At 39.5% G+C, this 10,389-nt stretch overlaps 1 long non-coding RNA gene and 1 other non-coding gene across 2 annotated transcripts; both read left to right on the forward strand.

Annotated features, from left to right (window-relative positions):
- The first annotated feature begins 3,792 nt into the window (after positions 1–3,792).
- LOC125588074 lies at positions 3,793–3,899 on the forward strand. The gene has a single exon (XR_007324469.1). It is a non-coding gene; the product is annotated as a small nucleolar RNA R71 (small nucleolar RNA).
- A 1,304-nt stretch (positions 3,900–5,203) lies between these two features.
- On the forward strand, positions 5,204–7,679 carry LOC125587753. The gene is made up of 2 exons (XR_007324094.1): positions 5,204–7,153; positions 7,255–7,679. It is a non-coding gene; the product is annotated as an uncharacterized LOC125587753 (long non-coding RNA).
- Positions 7,680–10,389: the final 2,710 nt, after the last annotated feature.

The following is a 10,389-nucleotide window of genomic DNA, read 5'->3' on the forward strand; positions in this document are numbered from 1 at the left end:
GCTGGGTCGCTCCGAAGACGTTGCTCCCGGGTCGTCTCCTCGCGAGCGACCTGGCTGTGTCGCTCTGAAGACGTCGGTCCCCGCTTGCTCGTCGCTCTCAAATCGACACAACCCGAGCGACCTCTGGGTGTCGCTGTGGTGAGGTCGCTCTAGGAGCTGGAGCGACTTCGCCTTGTCGCTCTAGGAGGTCGCTCTGAAGCATAAATGGCGAGTGAGTTCATGGCGTCGCTCCGGTAGGTCGCTCCCATGCATTGCTCGTCCAATGATCACCTTAATCACCTCTTTTGAGCTCCAAACGCACCCAAATGTCTCCAAGAACTCCATGTGGTACTCCAATACCTGATAAAGACTCATGTATGCAAAATGCAACCTAAACATGGCTAAATCCTAGTCTATATGATCAAAATGCACATGGGTGAATGGATAAAATAATGTAAATATGCAAGATATCAACTCCCTCAAACTTATTCTTTTACTTGTCCTCAAGTAAACTTTCTAGAACTCATAGGGAGAGAGGTTTGAAGGTGGGAGCTTATAGCCAAAAGGAACACACAAAGCACTCAAATCAACATCTATATTCAGCATTAGTACACCCTCCCTTATTATACTCTAACTTCTCTAGGCCTATCTCAACTCTTTTCATCCCTACACTCATCATCATGCATTCACACATGCAAATCAGCCAACTCTCAAGTTCATTAAGCATAGCATCAAGTGAATTCTTGCAAATGGTCAATTGGTCCAAATCATTTGGTTGAGTAAAGGGAAGGCTTTTATTCAAGTGAGTCAAGAGGTTCAAAACACATGATCTTTAAGGGCGGTTTACTCTCAAGACAAGTAGCCTTGACATTGCACATAATATATCTAAGAAAGGGACCAACTCATGCATACAATGCTCAATCTCTATTGTTCTACCATTTTCCCAAACATACAAGTTACACAATCACTTCATAATGTCAAACCCAACTCCCATCTCTCACCAAAAGATCTCAAGAACACTTTGCACATAAAACTCTTTTTCTTTGAAATCTATAAAGGATTTTCTCAACTTCAAAACAAATCTTAGCTCTAAACAACTTTGTTAGCCCCCATTTTTTTTTTTTTTTTCTCTTTTTTCGGGGGCCAAGACTTTTCATAAACTCGAGCTAGACGTTTATCTATTAATTCCAATAAGATTATCCATTTAAACACAAAGAGTCTATTCTTTTCCTTCGAACTTTTCATGCTTTCAAACCATAGTCACAACACTCACCCCCACCTATAGCTAGACAATAGAGTGTCTAATCTTGCAAGAATGAAGACCAAGCATTGTCGTTCCCGATACTCTCAACATTATGCACATGTAAGGCTTTCCAAAAAGACCTCACTCATCAAATAATGAAAGCTCAAAAGAAGGGAAGGGTTTTGGTAATGGTGTACCACTCGAGTTTGTCAAAAAGATTGTCATAAAGGATGTGACAACTCAAGTGTGTATATCCATGACTCAGTACACAAGGGACCATAAGCAAGAAGCATTAAGTTCATTCAGTTCAAACAAGGTTGTAGTTGGCTTCAAAGGTTGAGTTTCAGCAATCAACAAGTTTCAGGAAGAGCTTTCAAGGCTCGAAGCATACAAGTCTTTTTGAGAGGTGCATAAGCTACTCAGGTGCAAAGTAATGTTCTTTGCAAGGCATTTCAAATCATTGCTCCCAATGTAAGTAAATGCAACCTATATGCTCTAGACTCTCCTAGAAATGCAAATGATGCAAACTAAATGATTTTTTTTTTTTTTTTCAAATTTTTTTTCAATTTTTTTATGCAAATAGGTATGCAATGCATGACTCAATGAAACAACATCAAAGCAAACATGATCAAATACTTGGTACCTCCCCCAAACTTAAATGACACAGTCTCTGTGTTGTCAAGGAGAGAAAGATACCCAAAAAGAGAAAACTAATATGCATAAAAAAACGAAATGGTATATACAAGGGAAAGTAGTGGGTTACCTTCTATGAGGAATGAGTAAAGGGAGATGCTCCCTCCTCCTCGTCCTCAGGTGGTAACTCTTCAAGGTGCTCATCAGCAGGAGTGCTCATCTCTTCAATGTAGAAGGTTTGCCCGAACACAGTTGGTTTTCTCATTTTCCCCTTGATGTCAAAGTGGAGGATGTTCTCTTTACCCAAATGGAGATCAATCGTGTCTTCCTTCACATTAACAATAGCTCCTGCTGTAGCTAAGAATGGTCTTCCTAGAATCAATGGGTCTTGAGGCTCCTCACCCATCTCAAGCACCACAAAATCTGTAGGTATCTCATACCTTCTAACCTTCACAGGGAGGTCCTCTAAGATGCCCACAGGGTACTTCACTGAATGATCAACTAACACCAGAGAGAGTCTACACTTCTTGTACTGAGTGAATCCAAGCTTCTTTGCAACAGACAAAGGCATCACGCTGACACTAGCTCCCAAATCGCAGAGACATTTCTCAAATACCATAGGTCCAAGAGCACAAGGTAGTGTGAAGCATCCTGGATCCTCTAACTTCTCTGGAACATCATGCCTCTGGATGATGGCACTGCACTCATGGGTAAGAATCATCATGCCTTCCATCTCCTTCTTCTTTGCAGCTACAACATCTTTCAGGAACTTGTTGTATTGAGGAATCAACATGAAAGCATCGATGATGGGCATTGCAACCTGAGCTTCACTCATTTGCTTCTCAAACAGAGCCTTGTACTTCTCTAAAAGTTGCTTCTTGAATCTACCAGAGAATGAAAGTTTGGGTTCATAGGGGGGAGGAACAGAAGAATTCTCACTTGCTGGAACAGCAGCTTCATCATCTTGTATTGTTTTCTTCTCTTCTCCAACCTTTCCTTTACCTTTAGCTTCCATAATCTTCTCCAAAATCTCATCATTGGTCTTCTCATCAACAATTACCACATCATCATCTAAGTTGATGGCCACCTCCTCACCTAGTTTATCAGCATCCCTGGTGAGGGTTGTATGGGGTAACTGCTTACCACTCCTAAGGGTGATAGCTTTGGCCTCCTTGGGGTTTTGGTCAGATTTTCCAGGTAGAGATCCTTGCTGGCGATTCTGGTGAGTGTTCATGGAAGCAAACTGATTCTCTAAATTCTTGACTGTAGAAGCAAGATGTGAGAATTTGTTGTTGAGCTCATTGTAGCTCCCATCAATCTTGGAATGAAGGTTCTCCAACTCATAACCAACATGCTTCTCACTTCTAGTCTGAGACTCCAAGATTTGTTTCAGTAAGGTATCAGTGCTACTCTCTTGAGGAGCAGAGGAACCAGACGAGGGGTTTTGCTGAGGTTGATAGCTGCCTTGCTGATTGTTTCTAGGCGTATAACCACTCTGTTGGTTGTTGGGATAGGATTTCTGTTGGTAGTTGTTGTACTGAAAGTTGGGCTCTTTTTTGTACCAGCTACCATTGTTGTTTATGAAACACAGCTCTTCCTGACCTTCCAAACCCTCAACCTCATGGACAACAGGTGGTGTCTCTTGGCTTGGGTTACCAACAAAGTGCAGCTGCTCTTGGGTGGCTTTATCAGCAATGAGGATGTCTACCTTATCCTGTAGAGCTTTCAACTTCTTCCTCGTCTGCTTATCATCTGTTCGACTGCCTCTGTCGTGGTCTCCACTGTAGACTGCATCACTCTTTACCATGTTGTCAACCAGCTTCTCTGCATCTTCCTCAGTTCTCCCCAAGAAGAACTCATTGCTAGTTGTATCCAGTCTGGCCCTGTACTTAGGAAGAGCACCACGGTAGAATGTGCTCAGCAAGCTCTCCTTAGAGAAACCATGGTGTGGGCATTGAGCTTGGTAGCCCTTGAATCTCTCTCAGGCTTCACTGAAGCCTTCCAAGTTCTTCTGTTGAAAGCTGGAAATCTCATTTCATAGCTTAGCAGTTCTTGAAGTAGAGAAGAACTTCTCCAAGAATGCTTTCTTGCAGTCATCCCAAGTGGTGATAGAGTCGCTGGGTAGAGACTTCTCCCACTGACGTGCTTTATCCCCCAAAGAGAAAGAGAATAGCTTTAGCTTTAAGGCATCTTCGGACACACCATTGGTTTTTGACAACCCACAGTAGCTGTCAAACTTGTCCAAGTGATCAAATGGGTCCTCTAGAGCCAAGCCATGATACTTGTTGTTCTCGATCACGTTGAGGAGTCCTGATTTGATCTCAAAGTTGTTGGCTGCCACAGCGGGTGCTCGGATTCCCAATCTATGACCATGAATGTTGGGGCGGTCATAAGTGCCAATGGGTCGAGCTGCTCGCTGTGGTGGAACGTTGTTAGCTCCATTGGCATTCGCATCATTTTGAGGTATGTCTCCCATATCAGTATTCAATCTTTGCAAGTGAGTTTGTTGATCTTCTTATCTTCTCTTTCTAGCACACTCTCTCTCTAAAGCTCTGATGTCTGCTGCTCTTGGAACTAGGTTTGATGGACCCCTGCTCCGCAAGTTCATACACCTGTAGATGAAAGGGAGGTGAAGAAGGAGAATCAGTAACAAAATAAAATAAAAATGACTTAGTCTCAAGTAAGTGACTAAATCTCAATGTTCAAATCTACTCAGAATTTGGAAACGGCGCCAATTTGATGTTAGGAGTTTTCAAGACTCCTAAACTAAATGTTGTAGTATAAATGATTGTTGAACCAGTTCTGAGGGATATCAAAGCACCGAGAATGCAAGTACTCATTTAATCTAAGTGCAACCAATGATTTAGATGGGTTTTAAACTACTACTAATACTAGAAAGCAATTACAGAATGATATTTTCTTGACTAAGGGAAAAGAGAACTCATGGGCATAGGGATTAGACCTTGGGTGATCAAGTATCGAACTAAGGATGGCAAATGATCAATCAAACTATCGACCTTAAGCCTAGACACAATTCTAAGCAAGCTATATGTCTAGATGAATGCTCATTTGCTAACATATCTCAAACATCAAATGTCTTTGGTTCAATAATGTGAAAGCAATTATTACTAACAAGTCTATTAGCTATCTTAGCACCTTTAACAACAAATGTCTTTGGCAAAGTATACTAAAAGCCTAGGAGAGTTGTCTCATGCATTTCATCAAACACCTTTTGGGTGAGAAATGCCTATTGATCAACTTTTGAGTGGCCAACTCAGAAGATGCATTATGAATACTCTACTAGCAAGGAACAAGAATGATCTACACTAAAACATCCTAGAACTAACCTAATCACCCTTAATCTCCCTAGCCCATGAATTCAAAAGATGATTACTCACTAATCTCCATGATTCCTCTTAAACCCATATTGGATTTCAAATTAATCATCTAGAGAAATAGATAAGAAATCAACAAGAACACAAGATGAAAGCAATGAAATCTGAATCAAAAGAAGTTTTACTAGTTGTTCTCCCGAAAAGAGATCCCCTTTTGCCTGGTGGCTACCAAAGGTACTTAAAACATAGGTTTTGAAAAATAAAAAACGTGCATGATGAAATGACCAAAAGGCCCTTGAGAAAACATGAATTCGGCCAAACAAATTGACGCGGAGCGACCTTGGCACGTCGCTGCGAGAGGTCGCTCCCGGGTCGTTTCTTCGCGAGCGACCTGGTTGTGTCGCTCCGAAGACGTTGCTCCTGGGTCGTCTCCTCGCGAGCGACCTGGCTGTGTCGCTCTGAAGACGTCGCTCCCGGCTTGCTCGTCGCTCTCAAATTGACACAACCCGAGCGACCTCTGGGTGTCGCTGTGGTGAGGTCGCTCTAGGAGCTGGAGCGACTTCGCCTTGTCGCTCTAGGAGGTCGCTCCGAAGCGTAAATGGCTAGCGAGTTCATGGCGTCACTCCGGTAGGTCGCTCCCATGCATTGCTCGTCCAATGATCATCTTAATCACCTCTTTTGAGCTCCAAACGCACCCAAATGTCTCCAAGAACTCCATGTGGTACTCCAATACCTGATAAAGACTCATGTATGCAAAATGCAACCTAAACATGGCTAAATCCTAGTCTATATGATCAAAATGCACATGGGTGAATGGATAAAACAATGTAAATATGCAAGATATCACGAGCCACCTAATTTATTCAGATCTTCTCCTTGCAAACACATCCTACAACAACGGTGACCTCTCAACTCCTTCGGAAAGATTTGAAGTCTGCAATGGCTCCCACTGCTTCGTCTTCAATTCTATATCACACTGTCCCTCTTCTACAATACTAAAAGTTTGTATATATATAGATCCACAAAAAGTTGTTTCCATTTTATTGTCGTTCTTTATTTTCGTACCATATTATCTCTCTCTAACTCACCAGTTATAACTATGATGAATCCACAGGTTCTTTCCGGTGAGTTGAAGGCAGGCCGGCGTCGTAAGACTGTGGTCACCCATGTTTTACGTTCCTGGGAAGCAAGGAATGTCAAGAAGGGGGGGTGATCTTATGGGTGTGTACTTGGTTTTGCTTGATGAAAAGGTACGAAGGTACTTGACCTTACATTTTATTTTGTTTTTTTCTAAGTCTAGAAATACATATAAGTTTTATCCGTCCTGCTACAGAGATAGCACATATACATGTAATAGCTCTGTTTTAAATACAGTTTAAACCGTGAGTGCCCTGATAAATATACATGTTTTCTTATATATTAGGATCACATACTCAGGACACATATGCTGAGAAAGCCCATGAGAGACCACTGCCAGGATTCCTAGACGAGTTAATGGGAAGAACCATCAGGTGATGCTATCTGAGTTCAACTTCACAACAAAGCTCATCTTTGACCCTAAATTATTTGCCTAAAACACTATGTGATAAATGAGGCCTTGGTTACACCCTGACTATCTCACTATCCACCCTACAACAGATGAGAGGGGAAGAAGAGATAAAGTAACTGTTGCGTTATTTAGTTATTGATGGTCACGTCCTCTGCTCATAAACAAAAACTCACAGTTCACCGATTCACATGTTTCAGGCTAGCTTGCCCGTCAAATTAGGAAGGAACATCGGCGTATAAGACAGCATTACCAAGTTGACCAAGGCCCATTTTCTCTTAAATAATCATTACACTCATTTCCTGAGAGAACACATTCTAAACACCACATAACCATTTACTTTTTTTTGTTATTCAGATATGGGACTTCAGCCACATAACCAACACGAACAAGTCATCACTCAATCTGATAACGAAAGTAAGAAAACAGTATTCTAAACCTCTGTCCCCAACACAACGTCCTGCTGCATTTATACGCCTGTCCGGAGCACTCTAAATTCCACTTTGTTGTTATCTCAGGCTTACTACCAGCCTTCCAGGCTACACCTTTGGCTTCTACTGACAACATGAACACATGCAACACTGCACTGTACACCTTCAGCTTCATGTCACGTGTTGCAGAAGCCTCACGCTGCGATCTAAGCCAATGTATACACAAGGTGATAAGAAATCATTAAAAATCGATGTGCTTACAGAAAGCTTGAACCTGATGGAGCTGGCCAAACATCAAATACGCGGACAACCAGACAGAAAAGTTCATTTATGAAGACATGCCTCATCCACAACAAACCTGGAGCTCAGTACATTGTAGGCATGGAAGGGTACTTTCTGTATAAAAACATCGACAAGGCTCAGAGCATGACTTAGAAAATTTAGGGGGTTCTATTAAAAAAAACCAGACACTTTTCAAGAATATAATGAATAAAAATCTTTATTTCAAATCATAATTTTCAATTTTTCAAAGTATACAAATTATTTATATCTATTCTATAACAATATGAGATTCTCCTAATGTTTCTATTATTATTTTAAAAATAAATTATTTTAATTAATTATTTTATTTTATATTTTGATATTTTATACATCATTATATCAAAATACATGTATGTACATGTATAATAAATTATAAACTATAATAAATTAAAAGTTTAAACAAAAAAGAAATTAAACTTTTTCTTTTATTTCTTTTTCAATATTAATAATTATAGGGTAAAAAAAAATTGCATTGGGCAAATCATAGTATTTAACCCATGCGCTATATTTAACCAGACCTACGCAACATATCTCTACGGTCTTCTCATGCTCTGCACTGGAAAGATTAACGAAGAGAACACTTATTTGGATAGACTTGGCTGGGAGGAGAACAAACAAAAATCAGATGTGCTTGATGGGAATACACACGTATTATACTCTGAATTAAAAGAAAACACAAAAACTATGTATCCAATACGAACAACCATAAAAAAAACAATGCAAGAAGTGTTATTAATACATACAAATGAGGAGATCCTTGCTATCGTTTAGATTGGCTGGAGATAAGATATGAGAGTTACACATGCCATCTACCTCTTTTTCAGAGCGCTTACAAAGCTTTTCTGTATAAAAGTGGTCAACATCGAGTAAACAAAAAAAAATTACCTTTAACAAGGTCAAATTACGGAGCCAAGCGCATACCCGAAAACACAAATTCACAAACCTGCAAATAAATCAAATCTCAGCAACATATAACAAACAACTTATCACTCCACCGCGAGCACAACATTTCAAACCTTATGACTGTTCAAGATGTAGCCGAAAATAAAGATACCACTCTCCCACACCCGTGTTAGCAAACGGCCATACCTGCATATACTTCGTAACATATTGAAGTAATCAGACACAGACACAATATTTTTTTTTTAAAGTCCACAAACACGCGCAGAAGACGCATAGTACCGTAAAGATAAAGTTTTGATTAATAATGGTGATATGAAGTTTTCTTTTCTCCAACCTCTGTCATACTTTTTTTTTTTTTTTTGCTTAAGAACCTCTGTCATACTTGCATCAGACGAACAAATTTAGCGAAATAAACTACACAAAAGCAGTATAAAAACACTTTAGATGAGAGCAGTGCTAAGTCAAATTCAACGAGACAATAATGGCAACATAAAGCTCCAACATATCTTTTTTTTTTATAGATATTTTCTGGTTTAGCGGTTCATTATTATGTAGTGTTATTTTATTACAAGAAAACTATGAAAATTCATCAGGTATATATGATATTAAAAATATATACATAATTTATGTAAAAATTAAACATTATACTACTATCATTTAATCTAAAATTATGTTTACCCATCTTGTATAATAGAATACCAATAACTTTTTCCTGACTAATAGAATACCAATAATCCATAGCATGTTATATAAATTAAAACAAACATTACCACAACATATCCAAGAAATCAGGACGTAATTGAACCACTATCAAATGAATCCGAAAAAAATATTATTTTCTTTCAACATATTTTCATTTTCATATTTTAACATATTTTCTTTAGTAAAACTATAAAATGAATTATAAATTCATGTAAAAATAAAACATACGAACCCGGCGCGTAGCGCCGGAATACCACTAGTTGAATTATAAAATTAAAATTTATTTATATATTAAAATTGGTTTACAGAACTAAACCAAAAATGTTTTTTAAAAAAATACACTAAACCGAAGCAAAAAAAATCACTAAACCGAAAAAAAATTAAACCTAAGCCTAAATCTAAATCTAAACGTCTTCGTCATCATCCGCCGCACCACCATGAAGTTTTGTCTTCACTCTCCGGTGAGCAGAGGCGGCTAGCACCACCACCACCACGCCGTACCTCCTCTGTGTTCAAGCTCACGACCACCAACTCTGCTCACGACAACCCTTCCTGAACCAAAAACAAAAACAAAATCAGTGAGAGAGAGATAGTGAGTGAGAGAGAGAGAGAGAGAGCTTTCCCGGCGAGGTTCGTGGCAGAGAGAGGCTAAGAACTTCCCCCTTTATTCATCTCCAGCGAGCTAAACCATCGAAGCCTCGTAGAGATGTCAAATGGGCTTAGTGACCATGGGTTATCCAAGACCAAACCCATATGGTCTTACCATATTAGACCCAAAAATTAAAACTGTCCAATTGGACAAAACTCCATTAAACCCAAATTAGATGGGCTTAACCACTTGGACATGGACAGTCCAATAAACACAAAAATCTAGGGTTTTCTAATTTTGGGAATATATCATATTTTACCACCAAAATCGCAAATCACGTTTTTCTGCTAAAACCACAAAATCATGTTTTTCCGCCAAAAGCGCAAAATCACGTTTTCCCGCCAAAAGCGCAAAATCACGTTTTCCCGCCAAAACCGTAAAATCATGTTTTTCCGCCAAAAGGACAAAATCACGTTTTCCCGCCAAAAGCGCGAAATCACGTTTTCCCGCCAAAACCGTAAAATTACGTTTTCTCGCCAAAATCGCAAAATCACGTTTTCTCACCAGAACCAAAAAAATTACATTTTCCCGTCAAAACAAAAAAAAATCATGTTTCCGGCCAAAAGTGCGAAATCACATTTTCCCGCCAAATCCACAAATTTACGTTTTTGCCAAAACCGCAAATTCAAGCTTTTTTGCCAAAACCG

The sequence above is a fragment of the Brassica napus genome, chromosome C5 (genome assembly GCF_020379485.1).
Source record: "Brassica napus cultivar Da-Ae chromosome C5, Da-Ae, whole genome shotgun sequence".
NCBI classification, from domain to species: Eukaryota; Viridiplantae; Streptophyta; class Magnoliopsida; order Brassicales; family Brassicaceae; genus Brassica; species Brassica napus.